We start from the raw sequence: 24638 nt of genomic DNA on the forward strand, positions 1-24638 counted from the left end.
TGTAAACTCTGGACGAGAATTGGCAGAAAGACGTTCTCGCTTGTAAGCGTGATACATTACATCTTCATCTACATTATTTTATAAATGTTTGACTCCCGGTTATGATGTCACTCCGTACCACCAGCCAATCTTAGGTCTAGACCATGAGGTATGTAATATGATAATGTTTCAGAAGAAGGGTGAAGTTTTCACTGGCTGTGTGCAATGTATTTTGCTGATTTGAGAAATCGGAATGACCAACAGAGATTACTTGATTATAAAGGACCACTTAGACACACAATTTATGTTGCCAGGGGGTCAAACAGGCTAGAACTGCCACTGATGTCATGATTAAGACAAGAACTTTATATGTTGATTGAATAGTTTTTATTGAGAATTATATTTGATTTTGAGATTTAAGGACAAGAGATTCGAGACAACATTTATAATGAGCTCAGTTTAATCGTATTCATTATCTCATGAGCAGGAAAAATATTTAATAAAATATTGGCATTAACCAAGCATCATGGAGATTAAACGGGCAACCCTTCATTTAAAAGACAGTACTGTAACATTGATAAATCAATGCTAAAATGTGGTCTTTCATGTTTAAATGTTCAGTTTCACTAAAATAATTGTGTTTAATTGCTTGCTCTTACTAATTAAACATGAATAATAACATAAATGTCTGGTGAATTTATGAGAGGAAAACAAATAAATAGTTTAACATTTCATTCACACAGCCAGCTGTATGAAAATGAATAAATAAATAAGTAAATAAATAAACTTTTTCTTCTCTTTGTCATAAATATTTCATACTATCAGCAAGAGTGTTCAAATGAGCAATAGTTCTGACTAGGCAGAGAGAATGACAATGACGATTAGTATTTTTAGTGAATATTGGACTCTGATAAATAAATAATTAAATAAGTAAATAAATACATAAAAAACAAGGTCAAAATTAGCTTAGCAGATGTGCCATGAAAATCAGGCATATTGCAGTAAAGAGACTGGTGTTGCAGGTCAGTCCACTTGAGCTTGTAACCTGGTTTGAAGGTGCTGTAGTCATTTTAGATGTTGTAGCTGCTGCAGAAGTTGTAGTTGTTGTTGCAGCAGCAGTAGTTGTAGTTGTTGTTGCAGCAGTGGCAGTGGTGGCCTTTTTAGTGGTGGTAGCAACAGCAGTAGAAGTAGTTACCACAGGTGATGGAGCAGCACTTGTAGTTGTCCTGGAAACTGCAGATGTGGTTGCTGCTCCAGCAGTTGTACCAGAACTTGCTGTTCTAATTTGGGTTGTACTAGGAGATGTTGTTGCTGCATCAGCACTTGTGCCAGCAGCAGTTGTGAGTGCAGCATTTTTTGTTGTAGATGCCACAGTAGGGGTTGTACCAGAAACTGCTGTAGTTATATCAGCGGTTATGGGTGCAGCATTTGTTGTTGTAGATGCCACAGTTTTGGTTGTACCAGAAACTGTTGTAGCTGGAGCAGCAGTTGTAACAGAAGCAGCACTTGTTGTAAGAAGAGCAGTCGTGGGAGCAGTAATTGTTGTAGATGCCACAGTTTGGGTTGCACCAGAAACTGCTGTAGTTATAGCAGCACCTGTGGTTGCAGCATTTGTTGTTGTGGATGCCACATTCTGGGTTGTACCAGAAACTGTTGTAGTTGCAGCAGTGGTTGTAGATGCAGCATTTGTTGTTGTAGATGCCACAGATTGGGTTGTACCAGAAACTGTTGTAGTTGCAGCAGCAGTGGTTGTAGGTGCAGCATTTGTTGTTGTAGATGCCACAGTTTGGGTTGTACTTGACGTAGTCGTAGTCATAGCGGCAGTGGTACCAGAAGCAGTACTTGCTGTTGGAAGAGTAGTTGTAGGAGTAGCATTTGTTGTTGTGGATGCCACAGTTTGGGTTGTACCAGAAACTGTTGTAGTTGCAGCAGCAGTTGTAGAAGCAGCATTTGCTGCTGTAGATGCTACAGTCTGGGTTGTACTTGAGGCACTCGTAGTCAGAGCGGCAGTGGTACCAGAAGCAGTACTTGATGTAGGAACAGCACTTGTAGGTGTGACATTTGTTGTTGTAGATGCCACATTCTGGGTTGTACCAGAAACTGTTGTAGTTGCAGCAGTGGTTGTAGATGCAGCATTTGTTGTTGTAGATGCCACAGATTGGGTTGTACCAGAAACTGTTGTAGTTGCAGCAGCAGTGGTTGTAGGTGCAGCATTCGTTGTTGTAGATGCCACAGTTTGGGTTGTACTTGAAGCAATCGTAGTCAGAGTGGCAGTGGTATCAGAAGCACTACTTGCTGTTGGAAGAGTAGTTGTAGGTGCAGCATTTGTTGTTGTGGGCTGAACAGTTTGGGTTGTAGCGGCATCTGTTGTCGTTGTTTCTATCGTTGTTGCTACAGTACTGGACTGAGCTCTAACTGTATTGATTTGGGCTCCAAATATCCCTGATCAACAGACAAATCATGAGAAAAGATCAGCATTTTTATTCACAGACTCTAAGAAGTGTTTTCCTCTTATTAAATCATCTCCAGCATTTTTTTCTCTCTGTTCATACTTACCAATGTAGATGAAAAATATTGCCACTAATCTTGCCATGTTCTGTGCTTCGTTATGTCTCTTGAGCCTGAAATGCAGAAGGAGATGCTCCATTAGAGGATTGTTGTAAATGGATGTATGTTTTTTTGTTTGTTTGTTTGTTTGTTTGTTTTCATGTGAATCTAAGCAGCACATGTTCCTGATCATATCTGCTTCAGGATTTTAAACCAGCACTGACACTTAAAACACTTAAAAAGATTTTTTAATCTTCTCATCAGAAGCCTTTTCTTGCACAACAGTATAACTGTTTGCAATTGTGAAATTTTGAAGTTCAAAAATAATAGCACAAAATAGCACCTTCCATATCAGAGATGAACAGTTTCTTATGTATATTCTTTTTAGAAAATGCCATAAAAGACATTTGCTTTTGATCTCAGGGTTCATGAAAGTTGATTATTACACATTTTCTAGTTGGTTCTTTTTTTATACAGAAAGAAAAAAAGATTTGACACACACTTACCTAAAATGTTCACACTGAAATTGAAAATTAATGTTGTTTTGAGAAGAAAGCTGTTGAGTCTGAAGATGCTGTTTTTCTGTCTTCCCAAATGTACACTGCCACATCCATGACAGTAGCTCTTTATATACAAAACCGAATGTGGCGGTGATGCTGTAACAACGCAAGAAAAGACACACCTTGATCGTGAGCCTGGCTTTCAGTTGATGTTTTCTGAATATTTTCTGATTTAGTGCACAGGTCTGCATGTAATTATGATTCATCTGCTGTCATTCTCAGCGTTCATGTGCAAGTCACCTATGTCATAACTGCTCTCTTCGACGTATGAGATTCTTTTTTGTGAATGGGAGTGACTCTCGAAACAACTTGTTTGACAAGCCATTTTTTTTCCTTTCTTTTAATGAGGAGTTCCCTGCTCCACCTCTCACATATTACATAATAGGAATCTGTAGAAATGGGCCACTGGAAACATCTTAATCTGCTCTTAAACATACTATAGAATGTTGTGGGACTGCTGGTGTTATTATTTTGAGGTCACAAGTTTTGTACCTATGTCACTACATTTTTTCATATCTGTTTTCTTAAAGGGAGAGGCACCTAAAATAAGACACTGAGAGAGACACATTTATCATTACTGAGTTTTCTGGAAGTTACCTTCAGGCATATGTAGGTCATGGTGAGCTATAGTTTAATGAACAAGCACATGTAATGCATCTGAAGTGTCTTTCCTTTTTCATGTATTCATTCATTCATTCATTCATTCATTTTTAACTGCTTACAATCGGATGAGTAATCAATAATACAGATAAACATGTCTATATTTTACATGCACATTTTATCACATATCAGTGCATTTATGACCATCTAACTGACGCCATTGTCCCTAATGAGTCTCGGTTATTACTGTCTATATCAGAGATTACACACCTCTGCAGCAACTATGCCGTTCAGTGTCTTGCTCGAGAGCAAATAAGCAATGACGTGTCATGTATGGGCATAAACCCACATGAGTAGCGTTGTGAGTAGTTATGAGTAGTGATTAATAAGTTTTAATGTTTAAATGTCAAATGCATGCTGTAAGGTATTGAAGATGTATTTTGGACTTGTTAGTGGTTTATGTTGCAAAATGTTTGAGAGTTATTGCAAAATGCATCAGGTGAATGGAATGTTTTAAGCATGAATGAGCGTGACGTAAAGTCCTTGTGGAGACGCAGTTTTGGTGTGAGAGTGTGAGCATGTGCACATACAACACAGTGACATATTACCTACATGTCAAAATACATCTATATAGTTATACCTAAGCTCACATATAGGTGCAATTATGGAAAAATGAAAATAAATATAAAGATAAATAAATAAATAAATAAATAAATAAATAAATAAATAAATAAATAAAACCAGTAGGAGGACGAACATTTTTTTTTTTTTTTTAATTTCCTGCATTTTATTTTTCACGTTAATTGTTCATCTTCATTCAAACTGACAGTTCTCAGTTATTTGCTGTTACTACTGAGACACTGAAAGTAAATGGTAGTGCTGGAATGGTAGTTGTAGATGTGGCTATGGTTGCTGATTGATGAAGTAACAGATGTGGTTGTTGTTGCCATGGAAGCAGTAGTAGCAGTTGGGGGAGGACTTGTAGTAGATCTGGGGTTGTATTCCAGAAAGCAGGTTCAACAAACTCTGAGTCTAATCCTGAGTTGATGAACCCTGAGATGGGAAACTCCGAGTTTTCAGTTCCAGAAAAGCTGATCTGAGTTAATTCAATCAACTCTGAGTATGTTAACTCTGAGTTAAGCGCGTGCATGACAATTATAAAAAGCCATCATCAATACTACGATTCACCATGGCAACCGGCGAAAACAAAAGTCGTTTCACTTCACCCCGCTGCAGTTAGAAATTCTGATACGTGTTTATGGTGAGTATGAGCACATTTTCAAAAAAAAAGGGAGCAACACAACTGCATCGGCAAAGGCGAGACAATTGGCGTGGGAGAGAATTGCTGCCTGAGTCAATGCTGAATGCAGAGTCAATGCTGAATGCAGAAGTCTATTCATTTAACATTTAAACACGCTTTCTTTTAATATTACAGGTGGAAGCGGTGGAATGTAATTGAATAAAATTCTATTTTCTTTTAGGTGCAATCCCAGATTAACATTTGAGTTGTAAGTACTCAGTACTCCAGAGATTTTGCCAAATACAGTAGTTTAAAGTATCCTGAAACAGAATGCTCTTCACCTATGATCTTGACAGTGCAGAGAATGAGATATATTAGTTGCAGTATATTGTGATGTACAGTCTTTGTTATTGTAGGACAATAGTCAGTGTACCTGCACATTAACGCTGTGGAAAGACCTCCTATTCACATAGTCTACTTCATTAACTGAAGGAGCAGTGATAGGGATCTGTGTGCCATCGATGCAGCCCATGACACTGGGAAACCCTGCAACATAAAAACTGTTCCCAGTCTGAGGTCATCATCATTATCATCATTAACTTCAACTGAATGATTCTACATAAGTTACCTGCAATCCTGTGTAATTCCTCTTTGATGGACCTTAGAGGTTTGTGCCCAGGAGACACTATGAAAATGTGCAGTAGCCAGTGCAAGGGACACTTTCTTACGGCTCTACAAACAGTTGCTTTACCGATATATTCGGTGCCACTAGTGTTATAAAGCAAACTCCTGTCAGCAACAAAAATGAAGAGCAACGCAAGGAATTTGCTCTGATCTGAGAGCAAGTAGTCCACGATGTGTAATATTAGAGATGTAGGCCGGAGTTGTTCAGGTAAATGACAGATTGTGATGAAAAACGGTAAGGCTTGATTAGGTAGTCACCAGGGAATAATAATACATCTAATCAGGGTCTTAAAATCTTCTCCCAACATAAGGCTATGCGAATGAATTTGGCTTCAACGCCAATCGAGTTAGCGGCGAAAGGACACGCCATGTTTGACAGCTGCTTCAGGTTCAGCTGGAGGGAGGAGCTAGGGAGAAACTCAAGGTTTCTTGAAAAAAACCTGCCAGCGAGCAGGTTAGGTTCACAGAGTCAGTTACCACGGTAACTGAGCCAGAGTTGGAGTTACCTCGCTTTCTGGAACGGAAAACCCAGAGTTTACTTCATCTCAGGGTTAACAGAGTTTTCACTAAACCCCCTTTCTGGAACACCCCCCTGAGTGTACTGGCCATTGTTGTACCTGTGGCTTGTGTATTGGCCCATAGCTTTATTGATTTGGGCTCCAAGTATTCCTGATTAAGAGACAAACCATGAGAAACCATGAACCCTTTAAGTTCCGGATAGTGATTTTTTATAAAGTCTCCTGAGTCAAATAATCTTTCTTACATTTCATCTTACCCATCGAAATGAGAAAACCTGTCATTATTTTTGCTATTATTTTTTGTTTTTTTGTGTCTCTGGAACATGAAACACAGAGGAAGATGAACCATGAGAGGCCTGTTGTTAATGATTGTTTTCTTAAGCATCTTTTGATGTTAGACAAAGTTTTAATTTTAGTACACAAATAAATACATATTATTTAGCACACTTAACAAAGAAGTCAATGTCAAAATTGAAAACGAACATATGTTTTGTAGAAGGATTGAAAACAAATGTGTCAGTCAAAATAGAAGAGTGATCAGCTGACAGATGAGATTTGGAGAAGGTGTTGAGTCTGGAGATTTTTTCACGCTCCCTTGTCATACACAGCCAATTCAATGACAATTGTTCTTTAAATACTAAATGACAATGTAAGATGATGTTGCAATAACATAACAAGGACAAGCCCTGATAATCAAGATAGCCATCAGAGTTACATTTACATTTATAGAGTTACATTTATATATATTCTGAATATGAAAAAGAAACTCTGAATATATAAAAGTTAATACTCAGTTTATACTCGGGCATATCACAAAACAGTCGTTTTTCTGTTTTAAGTAATTTTTTTTTTTTTTGATAGGTTACTGAGTGAGCAAAACAAGTTTAACATTAGCATCTTTAAATTTTTACAGTACAATCAAAGATAATCAAGCAAAAACGTTAAATCATTTAGATTTGAATGAGGCAATAATTTGGACTTCATTAAGGAGTCCTTATCTTCTTGGTACTAGGACCTTCTAAGTAGGGGAGCTAAATTTGACAGGGAATTTGCGAAGGCATGGCCCGAAGAGGTAGAGAAATAGTAAATAGTCTCATAACAAGCGTTGATTTCATAGAAACCCTTGCTGCAAAATGCGACACGAGCGACAGAACACCGTGTGCTCATGGATCCGTGGCAAGTTCCAGCGGACACCAAACTACGGAGGAAGAAATCTGTATACTATTTCGCCGAGTCGGCTTGGAGACGTGCATCAGGTTGTAAACAGGAGCAGGAAAACGTTCGCCTGGTTTAAAGCTTCAGCGAAAGACTGTGCAGACCTCTTCCTCCGTAATGTGGTGTATACGCTTTAACTTACCGTTGAGCTATAAGAATATGGTTGGTTAAGAGTAAGAGATTATTCACTATTTCCCTCGTTGTTTTGGCCATCTCTTCACCAGTTCCCTTCGGAATTTGGCTCCCCTACTTGAAATGTCCTGTAGCGTGTTCACGTTCACCATGGTGTATAAAGTTATCAGATATGCACAGTTTAGTTTCGAGATGTACAGTTACAGGGGTTTATTTCACTATAATGACCAGCTAGCTGAACACTATTCAGCCTATTGCTCGGCTACTTACAAAAGCAATCAGTAATTTGACACAAAATATTAACTGAAAAAAATATTCTTTTGATTTAAAAATGATTTTATTGCTTCCGCTAAGTTCCATAGCAGCGGTCTGCTATTCAGAAATAACAGACCGTAAAATGCCGTAATTGACCAATCAGAGTGAAGTATTCAACAAGTCCGTGTAATAAGTAAGGGACAATATACAACGAGCCGGTCATTATAGCGAAAGAAACCCCGACAGGGTGATGCAGGACCCCAACACGATGCAGAAGCTGTTTAAAATGAACAGTTTTAAAGAATGTTGTACTGTTGCCTTTGTCGAATGTTTGAGTTTCGGAAGAGGCCTGCCTTCCGTATGTGTGTGTTCGGTTTGCCTGAGGTGGGGGGATTTATTCGATTGTCGGGACTAACTGAGGAAAGACGACCTATGAGGAAGTTAATTGTATTCTGTAAGGCGTGGCTGTAGCCGACAACTGCTGGAAATAAAGACAATGTTCACTTCTAAATGACATCATAGTGAAGAACGCTGCCGGCGTAATACTAAGAACACAAGGACCCCGTAATGAAGCCCAAATTATTGGCTCATTCAGAATTAAATTATTTAACGTTTTTGCTTTGGTTCCACCGTAAAATTTTGCTGATGCTAATGTTAAACTTGTTTTGCTCACTCAGTAGCCTCTGAAGAAAAAAATATTCAAAACAAAAAAACGACTGTATTGTGATATGCCTGCGTATAAAATAACTTTTATATGTTCAGAGTTACTGACGTATATTCAGAATTACATTCATATTGGAATTACATTTACATATTCAAATTTATAACTATATATTTCCTGTTTAGCCCCTCATAATATGTGTGTGTGTGTGTGTACATATATATATATATATATATATATATATATATATATATATATATATATATATATATATATATATACATACACGTATGTATGTATGTGTGTGTTTGTATATATAGAATTCTTGTGATGTGCTTAGCCATACTCTTTGTGTTAGTGGGAAAACTAGCAGATCTTACAAACAGGCGCGTTGCTGTGACGACTTCGACTCCTCCCTCCTCAAATTCCATCATTCAGAGATCAGCGTCGCCGGTCTACTGATCACCGGCCCATGTACTCATCGGCTGTGTCCGAAATGGCATACTGCATACTACTCGCATACTAATTGTGACGTAAAATAGTAAGTAGTATGCAGTACGTGAAAAATAAAAATTTTGCAGTACACGACAGTTACCCGGATGATGTACTACTCTGGCAAAAATTTCTAGTATACATCCCGAGCTCACTTTGCTGTCAAAAAATTTTAAAAACATGGCGGACAGCGACAGAACCAGCTTCAACTTCAGCTGCAGCTGCAGTTCCGAATATAGATGTATCAGTTGCATATTTCTAATAAGTCTTCATACGCTTTCTCATAGGGCTACTTTTGATACATATTTGTGGTTGTCGTGTGTTGTTCGATTTTAACAGAACAGATAGCCCAGCCGGTAGCAAACGTGTAGTACACTACACAAGTTCTCATAATTGCATACCACACTGTATACTAGTGTGTGGAGTAGTGCACAGTACGCAGTGTATACTAGGCTAGTATGCAGTATGCAGTACGGTAGTATGCCATTTCGGACACAGCCATCATCTCCCTCGCCTGTTGTCATACCCCTTGGTCTCAGTCACTCACTGCAAAGTCTTCACGCTCTATGTGATTACTGAGTGCGCTCCTTGTATTTCCAGTGGATTTGTTTGTCAGTTTTCCATGCCTCTGTTTTGTTTAATCCCTGTTTGTTTTTGTATCATCTATATGGGTAGTTATTAAACTTATCAATTTTACCTGAATTTGAGTCCTGCTTTTCTGGGGAATTCGTGACAGTCGCCAATGTATGGGTCTGACGCGACTAGGCCCACCCAAAAGATGCATAAGAACCGTGATTTAGGATTGAATTGTTTAACACAAAATAATACGTTATTGGTTGGAAATAGTGCTAAAATATTACAAATTCTCCTGAAATAAAGAAAGTGTGTTCTAATTTCCTATTTGTATAATACTTTATGGGTTTGATGGACACCTGTATTAGCCAATTAATAAGTTCAGTGTCGACTTTACAGTTCCAGTGATGTAAGCTTTCGACAGGATATAGTAGCTGGTTTTGCAATCGGCACATTCACAGTTAGCATATTCATGAAATATCGGCTCAGGAAATGTCTGTGTGCTTTCCCATCAACTGTGGATTAAAAATGTACAGTCTCTTCATCGCAACTTTAACGGATATACGTGTTAAAATCGCAACATACCCCTTGCTGATATGACGAAACCTGTTTCCATCAACAAGTATCATTTTATCCTATGATAATCACCTCTTTCCAGCGAATAAATTTCTTATGCAACTTAAAAGATTTGATGAAGTTTAGTGTTAATTTGCATGGAATGAAAACCCAGCTAGTGTCGTGACAGCATTATATTGTGCGTTTGTTGTGACAGGGCATGCGTTTTATGCTACTTCTGGTTACAGTGCGCTTGACGAATAAAATGCAGCAGTATTTTGTGGTTTACTACGTGTTCCGTTTCAATGCAAATAAAGAACAGAAGATTTGACTGGCTTGGTTGAGTACGCTATAGTTGCGATAGGGGGTGTCTGATCTGTCACTCAGTTCAGCAGCAGGTTACAAAGAATGGGTGGGCTAGCGATGGACTGTGAATAAATGTCGTGCCCACTCACTTCTGCCGAGGCTTGTCCGAAAATAAATTTCTGGCTAAGCCACTGCTTACAAATAGTTTTATCTTTCGACACTACCTTCTCATCGTGTCGCACCGGAAATCCGAAGTATTGCCACATGAATGATTTAAGTTGCGCAGGTGCATCTCATATGTCTGGCTCCATCATTAACTGAGCGAGAATTGGCAAACTACAGAGGTGTTCATCTCTGACTGCATGCAAATGATGAGGACATTGTATCACATCCACAGTATTAATGGTCGCCCACTGGTGTGGTAGAGGTGCAATTATTATTATTTTGGTGGATATCATTTCACTACAGTACTTAAATCATGAAGGCTCTTTTTGCAGGATCCAGACGAAAATATCGTGACTCCTCACCAGATACTTCGATACAATTTTGTTTCGTGGTGTATCTTGTCTCGAGAGTATCGTCCCACCCCTAATACACACACACACACACACACACACACACATATATATATATATGCTCAGTTTCATGAATTTCAAGACTTTTGAAGTATGAGAAGCATTGCATAAGACCTTTAATTTTGAATTTAATGAAGCAAGATAGTTACAACGAATCAATAGTGAAACCTCTGAAAGAAACTGGTAATTCAACACTGATAAACTGATAACTGAAATTAACAATGTGAACTTATTCATTTAAATATTCAAATTATACTGACAATGTTCAGCTATGCGCTGTTACTAATTATACAATAATAATAGGTTAAACATCTGGAGAATTTATAAGGAAAATAAAAAAGAAGAAGAAGAAAATATTTCATTCACACATCTAGCTGTGTGAACATAAATAATTAAATAAATAAAACTTTCCTCTCTACAAAATAATTTTGTCATAAATATCTTGTATATTATCAGAGAGAATGTCAAACTGGCAGCACTCCAGACCATACCAAGTTCTTAACAAAATAAAGCAGGCTTCATTAACTAATTTCTCACTGCAACACATATGTAAGTAAATAAACACTGAGGTAAATATTACATTAGCAGGTGTGTAATGAAAATCAGACATATTGCAGTAACAAGACTTGTTTTGCAGGTCAGTCCACTTGAGCTTGTGACCTGGTTTGAAGTTGCAGGAGTAGATTTAGTTGTTGCTGCTACAGAGGTTGTAGTTCTTGCTGTGGGAACAGTTGTGGTTGTTGTTGCAGCAGTGCTTGTACTTGTCTTTTGAGTGGAGACAGGAACAGTAGTAGCAGTAGTTATCAGAGGTGATGGTGTGGCAGTTGTAGTTGTTTTTGCAAATCGATTTGAGGTGGCTGCTCTAACAGTTGTACCAGCAGCTGCTGTAGCTGCTGTAGGTGGAACACTTTGTGTTGTAGATGCCACTGTTTTGGTTCTACCAGCAGGATTTGAAGTTGAGAAAGCAGTGGCACCAGAAAGTGTACTTGCTGCTGGAAGAGTAGTTGTTGCTGCAGCATTTGTTGTTGTGCCCTCAACAGCTTGGCTTGTGTCAACAGCTGTTGTTGTGGGCTTCACAGTTGCACCAGCAGCAGTTATTGCTGCAAGAGTGGTTGTGACTGCAGCAGTTTTTGTTGTAGGTGCAACAGTTTGGGTTGTAACAGCAGGTGTTGTAGTTGGGGCAGCAGTGGTACCAGAAGCAGTAGTTGTTGCTGGAAGAGTGGTTGTAGCAGGTACAGTTGTTGTTGTAGGTGCAATAGTTTGGGTTGTACGAGAAGCTGTTGTTGTTGCTGGAAGAGTGGTTGTAGCAGCAGAAGTTGTTGTTGTAGGTGCAACAGTATTGGTTGTAACAGCAGGTGTTGTAGTTGGGGCAGCAGTGGTACCAGAAGCAGTAGTTGTTGCTGGAAGAGCGGTTGTAGCAGCAGCAGTTGTTGTTGTAGGTGCTACAGTTTGGCTTGTAACAGCAGGTGATGTAGTTGAGGCAGCAATGGTCCCAGAAGCAGTAGTTGTTGCTGGAAGAGTGGTTGAAGCAGCAACAGTTGTTGTTGTAGGTGCTACAGTGGTACCAGAAGCAGTAGTTGTTGCTGGAAGAGTGGTTGTTGCAGGTGCAGTTGTTGTTGCAGGTGCAACAGTTTGGGTTGTACCAGAAGCTGTTGTTGTTGCTGGAAGAGTGGTTGTAGCAGCAGCAGTTGTTGTAGGTGCTACAGTTTGGGTTGTAACAGCAGGTGTTGTAGTTGGGGCAGCAGTGGTACCAGAAGCAGTAGTTGTTGCTGGAAGAGTGGTTATAGCAGCAGCAGTTGTTGTTATAAGTGCTACAGTTTGGGTTGTAACAGCAGGTGTTGTAGCTGGGGCAGCAGTGGTATCAGAAGCAGTAGTTGTTGCTGGAAGAGTGGTTGTAGCAGCAGCAGTTGTTGTTGTAGGTGCTACAGTGGTACCAGAAGCAGTAGTTGTTGCTGGAAGAGTGGTTGTTGCAGGTGCAGTTGTTGTTGCAGGTGAAACAGTTTGGGTTGTACCAGAAGCTGTTGTTGTTGCTGGAAGAGTGGTTGTAGCAGCAGCAGTTGTTGCTGTAGGTGCTACAGTTTGGCTTGTAGCAGCAGCAGTTGTTGATGTAGGTGCTACAGTGCTACTAGAAGCAGTAGTTGTTGCTGGAAGAGTGGTTGTGGCTGCAGCATTTGTTGTTGTAGGTGCAACAGTTTGTCTTGTAGCAGCAGCAGTTGTTGATGGAGGTGCTACAGTGGAACTAGAAGCAGTAGTTGTTGCTGGAAGAGTGGTTGTGGCTGCAGCATTTGTTGTTGTAGGTGCAACAGTTTGGGTTGTAACAGCAGGTGTTGTATTTGGGGTAGCAGTGTTACCAGAAGCAGTAGTTTTTGCTTGAAGAGTGGTTGTGACTGCAGAAGTTTTTGTTGTAGGTGCAACAGTTTGGATTGTAACAGGAGGTGTTGTAGTTGCGGTAGCAGTGGTACCAGAAGCAGTAGTTGTTGCTTGAAGAGTGGTTGTAGCAGCAGCAGTTGTTGTTGTAGGTGCTACAGTGGTACCAGAAGCAGTAGTTGTTGCTGGAAGAGTGGTTGTTGCAGGTGCAGTTGTTGTTGCAGGTGCAACAGTTTGGGTTGTACCAGAAGCTGTTGTTGTTGCTGGAAGAGTGGTTGTAGCAGCAGCAGTTGTTGCTGTAGGTGCTACAGTTTGGCTTGTAGCAGCAGCAGTTGTTGATGTAGGTGCTACAGTGCTACTAGAAGCAGTAGTTGTTGCTGGAAGAGTGGTTGTGGCTGCAGCATTTGTTGTTGTAGGTGCAACAGTTTGTCTTGTAGCAGCAGCAGTTGTTGATGGAGGTGCTACAGTGGTACCAGAAGCAGTAGTTGTTGCTGGAAGAGTGGTTGTGGCTGCAGCATTTGTTGTTGTAGGTGCAACAGTTTGGGGTGTAACAGCAGGTGTTGTATTTGGGGTAGCAGTGTTACCAGAAGCAGTAGTTTTTGCTTGAAGAGTGGTTGTGACTGCAGCAGTTTTTGTTGTAGGTGCAACAGTTTGGGTTGTAACAGCAGGTGTTGTATTTGGGGTAGCAGTGGTACCAGAAGCAGTAGTTGTTGCTGGAAGAATGGTTGTAGCAGCAGCAGTTGTTGTTGTAGGTGCTACAGTTTGTCTTGTAGCAGCAGCAGTTGTTGATGTAGGTGCTACAGTGGTACCAGAAGCAATAGTTCCTGCTGGAAGAGTGGTTGTGACTGCAGCAGTTTTTGTTGTAGGTGCAACAGTTTGGGTTGTAACAGCAGGTGTCGTAGTTGGGGCAGCAGTGGTACCAGAAGCAGTAGTTGTTGCTGGAAGAGTGGTTGTAGCAGCAGCAGTTGTCGTTGTAGTTGCTACAGTGGTACCAGAGGCAGTAGTTGTTGCTGGAAGAGTGGTTGTAGCAGCAGCAGTTGTTGTTGTAGGTGTTACAGTGGTACCAGAAGCAGTAGTTGTTGCTGGAAGAGTGGTTGTAGCAGCAGCAGTTGTTGTTGTAGGTGCAACAGTTTGGCTTGTAACAGCAGGTGATGTAGTTGAGGCAGCAGTGGTCCCAGAAGCAGTAGTTGTAGCTGCAAGAGTGGTTGAAGCAGCAACAGTTGTTGCTTTAGGTCCTACAGTGGTACCAGAAGCAGTAGTTGTTGCTGGAAGAGTGGTTGTGGCGGCAGCAGTTGTTGTTGTAGGCGCAACAGTTTGGGTTGTAACAGCAGGTGTTGTAGCTGGGGCAGCAGTGGTACCAGAAGCAGTAGTTGTTGCTGGAAGAGTGGTTGTAGCAGCAGCAGTTGTTGTTGTAGGTGCTACAGTGGTACCAGAAGCAGTAGTTGTTGCTGGAAGAGTGGTTGTTGCAGCAGCAGTTGTTGTTGCAGGTGTAACAGTTTGGGTTGTACCAGAAGCTGTTTTTTTTGCTGGAAGAGTGGTGGTAGCAGCAGCAGTTGTTGTTGTAGCTGCTACAGTTTGGCTTGTAGCAGCAGCAGTTGTTGATGTAGGTGCTACAGTGGTACCAGAAGCAGTAGTTGTTGCTGGAAGAGTGGTTGTTGCTGCAGCATTTTTTTTTGTAGGTGCAACAGTTTGGGTTGTAACAGCAGGTGTTTTATTTGGGGTAGCAGTGGTACCAGAAGCAGTAGTTTTTGCTGGAAGAGTGGTTGTGACTCCAGCAGTTTTTGTTGTAGGTGCAACAGTTTGGGTTGTAACAGCAGGTGTTGTAGTTGGGCCAGCAGTGGTACCAGAAGCAGTAGTTGTTGCTGGAAGAGTGGTTGTAGCAGCAGCAGTTGTCGTTGTAGGTGTTACAGTGGTACCAGAAGCAGTAGTTGTTGCTGGAAGAGTGGTTGTGGCTGCAGCAGTTGTTGTAGGTGCAACAGTTTGGGTTGTAACAGCAGGTGTTGTAGTTGGGCCAGCAGTGGTACCAGAAGCAGTAGTTGTTGCTGGAAGAGTGGTTGTAGCAGCAGAAGTTGTTGTTGTAGGTGCTACAATGGTACCAGAAGCAGTAGTTGTTGCTGGAAGAGTGGTTGTAGCAGGTGCAGTTGTTGTTGCAGGTGCAACAGTTTGGGTTGTACCAGAAGCTGTTGTTGTTGCTGGAAAAGTGGTTGCAGCAGCAGCAGTTGTTGCTGTAGGTGCTACAGTTTGGCTTGTAGCAGAAGCAGTTGTTGATGTAGGTGCTACAGTGCTACTAGAAGCAGTAGTTGTTGCTGGAAGAGTGGTTGTGGCTGCAGCATTTGTTGTTGTAGGTGCAACAGTTTGTCTTGTAGCAGCAGCAGTTGTTGATGGAGGTGCTACAGTGGAACTAGAAGCAGTAGTTGTTGCTGGAAGAGTGGTTGTGGCTGCAGCATTTGTTGTTGTAGGTGCAACAGTTTGGGTTGTAACAGCAGGTGTTGTATTTGGGGTAGCAGTGGTACCAGAAGCAGTAGTTTTTGCTTGAAGAGTGGTTGTGACTGCAGCAGTTTTTGTTGTAGGTGCAACAGTTTGGATTGTAACAGCAGGTGTTGTAGTTGGGGCAGCAGTGGTACCAGAAGCAGTAGTTGTTGCTGGAAGAGTGGTTGTAGCAGCAGCAGTTGTTGTTGTAGGTGCTACAGTGGTACCAGAAGCAGTAGTTGTTGCTGGAAGAGTGGTTGTTGCAGGTGCAGTTGTTGTTGCAGGTGCAATTGTTTGGGTTGTACCAGAAGCTGTTGTTGTTGCTGGAAGAGTGGTTGTAGCAGCAGCAGTTGTTGCTGTAGGTGCTACAGTCTGGCTTGTAGCAGCAGCAGTTGTTGATGTAGGTGCTACAGTGCTACTAGAAGCAGTAGTTGTTGCTGGAAGAGTGGTTGTGGCTGCAGCATTTGTTGTTGTAGGTGCAACAGTTTGGGTTGTAACAGCAGGTGTTGTAGTTGGGGCAGCAGTGGTACCAGAAGCAGTAGTTGTTGCTGGAAGAGTGGTTGTAGCAGTAGCAGTTGTTGTTGTAGGTGCTACAGTTTGGCTTGTAGCAGCAGCAGTTGTTGTTGTAGTTTCTACAGTGGTACCAGAAGCAGTAGTTTTTGCTGGAAGAGTGGTTGTGGCGGCAGCAGTTGTTGTTGTAGGTGCAACAGTTCGGGTTGTAACAGCAGGTGTTGTATTTGGGGTAGCAGTGGTACCAGAAGCAGTAGTTGTTGCTGGAAGAATGGTTGTAGCAGCAGCAGTTGTTGTCATAGGTGCTAAAGTTTGGGTTGTAACAGCAGGTGTTGTAGTTGGGGCAGCAGTGGTACCAGAAGCAGTAGTTGTACCTGGAAGAGTGGTTGTAGCAGCAGCAGTTGTTGTTGTAGGTGCTACAGTGGTACCAGAAGCAGTAGTTGTTGCTGGAAGAATGGTTGTAGCAGGTACAGTTGTTGTTGCAGGTGCAATAGTTTGGGTTGTATGAGAAGCTGTTTTTGTTTCTGGAATAGTGGTTGTGGCTGCAGCAGTTGTTGTTGTAGGTGCTACAGTTTGGGTTGTAACAGCAGATGATGTAGTTGGGGCAGCAGTGGTACCAGAAGCAGTAGTTGTTGCTGGAAGAGTGGTTGTGGCGGCAGCAGTTGTTGTTGTAGGCGCAACAGTTTGGGTTGTTACAGCAGGTGTTGTAGTTGAGGCAGCAGTGGTACCAGAAGCAGTAGTTGTTGCTGGAAGAATGGTTGTAGCAGCAGTTGTTGTTGTTATAGGTGCTAAAGTTTGGGTTGTAACAGCAGGTGTTGTAGTTGGGACAGCAGTGGTACCAGAAGCAGTAGTTGTTGCTGGAAGAGTGGTTGTAGCAGGTACAGTTGTTGTTGGAGGTGCAACAGTTTGGGTTGTAACAGCAGGTGTTGTAGTTGGGGCAGCAGTGGTACCAGAAGCAGTAGTTGTTGCTGGAAGAGTGGTTATAGCAGCAGCAGTTGTTGTTATAAGTGCTACAGTTTGGGTTGTAACAGCAGGTGTTGTAGTTGGGACAGCAGTGGTACCAGAAGCAGTAGTTGTTGCTGGAAGAGTGGTTGTAGCAGGTACAGTTGTTGTTGGAGGTGCAACAGTTTGGGTTGTAACAGCAGGTGTTGTAGTTGGGGCAGCAGTGGTACCAGAAGCAGTAGTTGTTGCTGGAAGAGTGGTTGTAGCAGCAGCAGTTGTTGTTGTAGGTGCTACAGTGGTACCAGAAGCAGTAGTTGTTGCTGGAAGAGTGGTTGTTGCAGGTGCAGTTGTTGTTGCAGGTGAAACAGTTTGGGTTGTACCAGAAGCTGTTGTTGTTGCTGGAAGAGTGGTTGTAGCAGCAGCAGTTGTTGCTGTAGGTGCTACAGTTTGGCTTGTAGCAGCAGCAGTTGTTGATGTAGGTGCTACAGTGCTACTAGAAGCAGTAGTTGTTGCTGGAAGAGTGATTGTGGCTGCAGCATTTGTTGTTGTAGGTGCAACAGTTTGTCTTGTAGCAGCAGCAGTTGTTGATGGAGGTGCTACAGTGGAACTAGAAGCAGTAGTTGTTGCTGGAAGAGTGGTTGTGGCTGCAGCATTTGTTGTTGTAGGTGCAACAGTTTGGGTTGTAACAGCAGGTGTTGTATTTGGGGTAGCAGTGTTACCAGAAGCAGTAGTTTTTGCTTGAAGAGTGGTTGTGACTGCAGAAGTTTTTGTTGTAGGTGCAACAGTTTGGATTGTAACAGGAGGTGTTGTAGTTGCGGTAGCAGTGGTACCAGAAGCAGTAGTTGTTGCTTGAAGAGTGGTTGTAGCAGCAGCAGTTGTTGTTGTAGGTGCTACAGTGGTACCAGAAGCAGTAGTTGTTGCTGGAAGAGTGGTTGTTGCAGGTGCAGTTGTTGTTGCAGGTGCAACAGTTTGGGTTGTACCAGAAGCTGTTGTTGTTGCTGGAAGAGTGGTTGTAGCAGCAGCAGTTGTTGCTGTAGGTGCTACAGTTTGGCTTGTAGCAGCAGCAGTTGTTGATGTAGGTGCTACAGTGCTACTAGAAGCAGTAGTTGTTGCTGGAAGAGTGGTTGTGGCTGCAGCATTTGTTGTTGTAGGTGCAACAGTTTGTCTTGTAGCAGCAGCAGTTGTTGATGGAGGTGCAGCAGTGGTACCAGAAGCAGTAGTTGTTGCTGGAAGAGTGGTTGTGGCTGCAGCATTTGTTGTTGTAGGTGCAACAGTTTGGGGTGTAACAGCAGGTGTTGTATTTGGGGTAGCAGTGTTACCAGAAGCAGTAGTTTTTGCTTGAAGAGTGGTTGTGACTGCAGCAGTTTTTGTTGTAGGTGCAACAGTTTGGGTTGTAACAGCAGGTGTTGTAGTTGGGGCAGCAGTGGTACCAGAAGCAGTAGTTGTTGCTGGAAGAGTGGTTGTAGCAGTAGCAGTTGTTGTTGTAGGTGCTACAGTTTGGCTTGTAGCAGCAGCAGTTGTTGTTGTAGTTTCTACAGTGGTACCAGAAGCAGTAGTTTTTGCTGGAAGAGTGGTTGTGGCTGCAGCAGTTGTTGTTGTAGGTGCAACAGTTCGGGTTGTAACAGCAGGTGTTGTATTTGGGGTAGCAGTGGTACCAGAAGCAGTAGTTGTTGCTGGAAGAATGGTTGTAGCAGCAGCAGTTGTTGTTGTAGGTGCTACAGTTTGGGTTGTAACAGCAGGTGTTGTAGCTGGGGCAGCAGTGGTACCAGAAGCAGTAGTTGTTGCTGCAAGAGCGGTTGTGGCTGCAGCAGTTGTTGTTGTAGGTGCAACAGTTTGGGTTGTAACAGCAGGTGTTGTAGTTGGGGCAGCAGTGGTACCAGAAGCAGTAGTTGTTGCTGGAAGAGTGGTTGTAGCAGCAGCAGTTGTTGTTGTAGGTGCTACAGTGGTACCAGAAGCAGTAGTTGTTGCTGGAAGAGTGGTTGTAGCAGCAGCAGTTGTTGTTGTAGGTGCTACAGTGGTACCAGAAGCTGTTGTTGTTGCTGGAAGAGTGGTTGTAGCAGCAGCAGTTGTTTTTGTAGGTGCTACAGTTTGGGTTGTAGCAGCAGCAGTTGTTGATGTAGGTGCTACCGTGGTACCAGAAGCAGTAGTTGTTGCTGGAAGAGTGGTTGTGGCTGCAGCATTTGTTGTTGTAGGTGCAACAGTTTGGGTTGTAACAGCAGGTGTTGTATTTGGGGTAGCAGTGGTACCAGAAGCAGTAGTTGCTGCTGGAAGAGTGGTTATAGCAGCAGCAGTTGTTGTTCTAGGTGCAACAGTTTGGCTTGTAACAGCAGGTGATGTAGTTGAGGCAGCGGTAGTCCCAGAAGCAGTAGTTGTAGCTGCAAGAGTGGCTGAAGCAGCAACATTTGTTGTTTTAAGTCCTACAGTGGTACCAGAAGCAGTAGTTGTTGCTGGAAGAGTGGTTGTGGCTGCAGCAGTTGTTGTTGTAGGTGCTACAGTTTGGCTTGTAGCAGCAGCAGCAGTTGTAGTAGGTGCTACAGTGGTACCAGAAGCAGTAGTTGTTTCTGGAAAAGTGATTGTTGCGGGTGCAGTTGTTGTTGTAGGTGTTACAGTGGTACCAGAAGCAGTAGTTGTGGCTGGAAGAGTGGTTGTGGCTGCAGCAGTTGTTGTTGTAGGTGCAACAGTTTGAGTTGTAACAGCAGGTGTTGTAGTTGGGGCAGCAGTGGTACCAGAAGCAGTAGTTGTTGCTGGAAGAATGGTTGTAGCAGCAGCAGTTGTTGTTGTAGGTGCTACAGTTTGGGTTGTAACAGCAGGTGTTGTAGCTGGGGCAGCAGTGGTACCAGAAGCAGTAGTTGTTGCTGCAAGAGCGGTTGTGGCTGCAGCAGTTGTTGTTGTAGGTGCAACAGTTTGGGTTGTAACAGCAGGTGTTGTAGTTGGGGCAGCAGTGGTACCAGAAGCAGTAGTTGTTGCTGGAAGAGTGGTTGTAGCAGCAGCAGTTGTTGTTGTAGGTGCTACAGTGGTACCAGAAGCAGTAGTTGTTGCTGGAAGAGTGGTTGTAGCAGCAGCAGTTGTTGTTGTAGGTGCTACAGTGGTACCAGAAGCTGTTGTTGTTGCTGGAAGAGTGGTTGTAGCAGCAGCAGTTGTTTTTGTAGGTGCTACAGTTTGGGTTGTAGCAGCAGCAGTTGTTGATGTAGGTGCTACAGTGGTACCAGAAGCAGTAGTTGTTGCTGGAAGAGTGGTTGTGGCTGCAGCATTTGTTGTTGTAGGTGCAACAGTTTGGGTTGTAACAGCAGGTGTTGTATTTGGGGTAGCAGTGGTACCAGAAGCAGTAGTTGCTGCTGGAAGAGTGGTTATAGCAGCAGCAGTTGTTGTTCTAGGTGCAACAGTTTGGCTTGTAACAGCAGGTGATGTAGTTGAAGCAGCGGTAGTCCCAGAAGCAGTAGTTGTAGCTGCAAGAGTGGCTGAAGCAGCAACATTTGTTGTTTTAAGTCCTACAGTGGTACCAGAAGCAGTAGTTGTTGCTGGAAGAGTGGTTGTGGCTCCAGCAGTTGTTGTTGTAGGTGCTACAGTTTGGCTTGTAGCAGCAGCAGCAGTTGTAGTAGGTGCTACAGTGGTACCAGAAGCAGTAGTTGTTGCTGGAAAAGTGATTGTTGCGGGTGCAGTTGTTGTTGTAGGTGTTACAGTGGTACCAGAAGCAGTAGTTGTGGCTGGAAGAGTGGTTGTGGCTGCAGCAGTTGTTGTTGTAGGTGCAACAGTTTGAGTTGTAACAGCAGGTGTTGTAGTTGGGGCAGCAGTGGTACCAGAAGCAGTAGTTGTTGCTGGAAGAGTGGTTGTAGCAGCAGCAGTTGTTGTTGTAGGTGCTACAGTTTGAGTTGTAACAGCAGGTGATGTAGTTGGGGCAGCAGTGGTACCAGAAGCTGTTGTTGTTGCTTGAAAAGTGGTTGTAGCAGCAGCAGTTGTTGTTGTAGGTGCAACAGTTTGGGTTGTAACAGCAGGTGTTGTAGTTGGGGCAGCAGTGGTACCAGAAGCAGTAGTTGTTGCTGGAAGAGTGGTTGTAGCAGCAGCAGTTGTTGTTGTAGGTGCAACAGTTTGGGTTGTAACAGCAGGTGATGTAGCTGGGGCAGCAGTGGTACCAGAAGTAGTAGTTGTTGCTGGAAGAGTGGTTGTAGCAGGTATAGTTGGTGTTGTAGGTGCAACAGTTTGGGTTGTACCAGAAGCTGTTGTTGTTGCTCGAAAAGTGGTTGAAGCAGCAGCAGTTGTTGTTGTAGGTGCAACAGTTTGGCTTGTAACAGCAGGTGTTGTAGTTGGGGCAGCAGTGGTACCAGCGGCAGTAGTTGTTGCTGGAAGAGTGGTTGTAGCAGCAGCAGTTGTTGTTGTAGGTGCTACAGTGGTACCAGAAGCAGTAGTTGTTGCTGGAAGAGTGGTTGTTGCAGGTGCAGTTGTTGTTGCAGGTGTAACAGTTTGGGTTGTACCAGAAGCTGTTGTTGTTGCTGGAAGAGTGGTTGTAGCAGCAGCAGTTGTTGTTGTAGGTGCAACAGTTTGGGTTGTAACAGCAGTTGTTGTAGTTGGGGCAGCAGTGGTACCAGAAGCAGTAGTTGTTGCTGGAAGAATGGTTGTAGCAGCAGCAGTTGTTGTTATAGGTGCTACAGTTTGGGTTGTAACAGGAGGTGTTGTAGCTGGGGCAGCAGTGGTATCAGAAGCAGTAGTTGTTGCTGGAAGAGTGGTTGTAGCAGCAGCAGTTGTTGTTGTAGGTGCTACAGTGGTACCAGAAGCAGTAGTTGTTGCTGGAAGAGTGGTTGTTGCAGGTGCAGTTGTTGTTGCAGGTGCAACAGTTTGGGTTGTACTAGAAGCTGTTGTTGTTGCTGGAAGAGTGGTTGTAGCAGCAGCAGTTGTTGTTGTAGGTGCTAGAGTTTGGCTTGTAGCAGCAGCATTTGTTGTTGTAGGTGCAACAGTTTGGGTTGTAACAGCAGGTGTTGTATTTGGGGTAGCAGTGGTACCAGAAGCAGTAGTTTCTGCTGGAAGAGTGGTTGTGACTGCAGCAGTTTTTGTTGTAGGTGCAACAGTTTGGGTTGTAACAGCAGGTGTTGTAGTTGGAGCAGCAGTGGTACCAGAAGCAGTAGTTGTTGCTGGAAGAGTGGTTGTAGCAGCTGCAGTTGTCGTTGTAGGTGCTACAGTGGTACCAGAGGCAGTAGTTGTTGCTGGAAGAGTGGTTGTAGCAGCAGCAGTTGTTGTTGTAGGTGTTACAGTGGTACCAGAAGCAGTAGTTGTGGCTGGAAGAGTGGTTGTGGCTGCAGCAGTTGTTGTTGTAGGTGCTACAGTTTGGGTTGTAACAGCAGGTGATGTAGTTGGGGCAGCAGTGGTACCAGAAGCTGTTGTTGTTGCTTGAAAAGAGGTTGTAGCAGCAGCAGCTGTTGTTGTAGGTGCAACAGTTTGGGTTGTAACAGCAGGTGTTGTAGTTGGGGCAGCAGTGGTACCAGAAGCAGTAGTTGTTGCTGGAAGAGTGGTTGTAGCAACAGCAGTTGTTGTTGTACGTGCAACAGTTTGGGTTGTAACAGCAGGTGATGTAGCTGGGGCAGCAGTGGTACCAGAAGCAGTAGTTGTTGCTCGAAAAGTGGTTGAAGCAGCAGCAGTTGTTGTTGTAGGTGCAACAGTTTGGCTTGTAACAGCAGGTGATGTAGCTGGGGCAGCAGTGGTCCCAGAAGCAGTAGTTGTAGCTGCAAGAGTGGTTGAAGCAGCAACAGTTGTTGTTTTCGGTCCTACAATGGTACCAGAAGCAGTAGTTGTAGCAGCAAGAGTGTTTGTAGCTTCAGCAGTTGTTGTCGTAGGTGCTACAGTTTGAGTTGTACCAGCAGGTGTTGTAGCTGGGGCAGCAGTGGTACCAGAAGCAGTAGTTGTTGCTGCAAGAGCGGTTGTGGCTGCAGCAGTTGTTGTTGTAGGTGCAATAGTTTCGGTTGTAACAGCAGGTGTTGTATTTGGGGTAGCAGTCATACCAGAAGCAGTAGTTGTTGCTGGAAGAGTGGTTGTAGCAGCAGCAGTTGTTGTTGTAGGTGCTACAGTGGTACCAGAAGCAGTAGTTGTTGCTGGAAGAGTGGTTGTAGCAGGTACAGTTGTTGTTGCAGGTGCAATAGTTTGGGTTGTACGAGAAGCTGTTGTTGTTGCTGGAAGAGTGGTTGTGGCCGAAGCATTTGTTGTTGTAGGTGCAACAGTTTTGGTTGTAACAGCAGGTGTTGTATTTGGGGTAGCAGTCGTACCAGAGGCAGTAGTTGTTGCTGGAAGAGTGGTTGTAGCTGCAGCAGTTGTTGTTGTAGGTGCAACAGTTTGGGTTGTAACAGCAGGTGTTGTAGTTGGGGCAGCAGTGGTACCAGAGGCAGTAGTTGTTGCTGGAAGAGTGGTTGTAGTAGCAGCAGTTGTTGTTGTAGGTGCTACAGTGGTACCAGAAGCAGTAGTTGTTGCTGGAAGAGTGGTTGTTGCAGGTGCAGTTGTTGTTGCAGGTGCAACAGTTTGGGTTGTACTAGAAGCTGTTGTTGTTGCTGGAAGAGTGGTTGTAGCAGCAGCAGTTGTTGTTGTAGGTGCTAGAGTTTGGCTTGTAGCAGCAGCATTTGTTGTTGTAGGTGCAACAGTTTGGGTTGTAACAGCAGGTGTTGTATTTGGGGTAGCAGTGGTACCAGAAGCAGTAGTTTCTGCTGGAAGAGTGGTTGTGACTGCAGCAGTTTTTGTTGTAGGTGCAACAGTTTGGGTTGTAACAGCAGGTGTTGTAGTTGGAGCAGCAGTGGTACCAGAAGCAGTAGTTGTTGCTGGAAGAGTGGTTGTAGCAGCTGCAGTTGTCGTTGTAGGTGCTACAGTGGTACCAGAGGCAGTAGTTGTTGCTGGAAGAGTGGTTGTAGCAGCAGCAGTTGTTGTTGTAGGTGTTACAGTGGTACCAGAAGCAGTAGTTGTGGCTGGAAGAGTGGTTGTGGCTGCAGCAGTTGTTGTTGTAGGTGCTACAGTTTGGGTTGTAACAGCAGGTGATGTAGTTGGGGCAGCAGTGGTACCAGAAGCTGTTGTTGTTGCTTGAAAAGAGGTTGTAGCAGCAGCAGCTGTTGTTGTAGGTGCAACAGTTTGGGTTGTAACAGCAGGTGTTGTAGTTGGGGCAGCAGTGGTACCAGAAGCAGTAGTTGTTGCTGGAAGAGTGGTTGTAGCAACAGCAGTTGTTGTTGTACGTGCAACAGTTTGGGTTGTAACAGCAGGTGATGTAGCTGGGGCAGCAGTGGTACCAGAAGCAGTAGTTGTTGCTCGAAAAGTGGTTGAAGCAGCAGCAGTTGTTGTTGTAGGTGCAACAGTTTGGCTTGTAACAGCAGGTGATGTAGCTGGGGCAGCAGTGGTCCCAGAAGCAGTAGTTGTAGCTGCAAGAGTGGTTGAAGCAGCAACAGTTGTTGTTTTCGGTCCTACAATGGTACCAGAAGCAGTAGTTGTAGCAGCAAG

The sequence above is a fragment of the Chanos chanos genome, chromosome 11 (assembly GCF_902362185.1).
Source record: "Chanos chanos chromosome 11, fChaCha1.1, whole genome shotgun sequence".
NCBI lineage: Eukaryota > Metazoa > Chordata > Actinopteri > Gonorynchiformes > Chanidae > Chanos > Chanos chanos.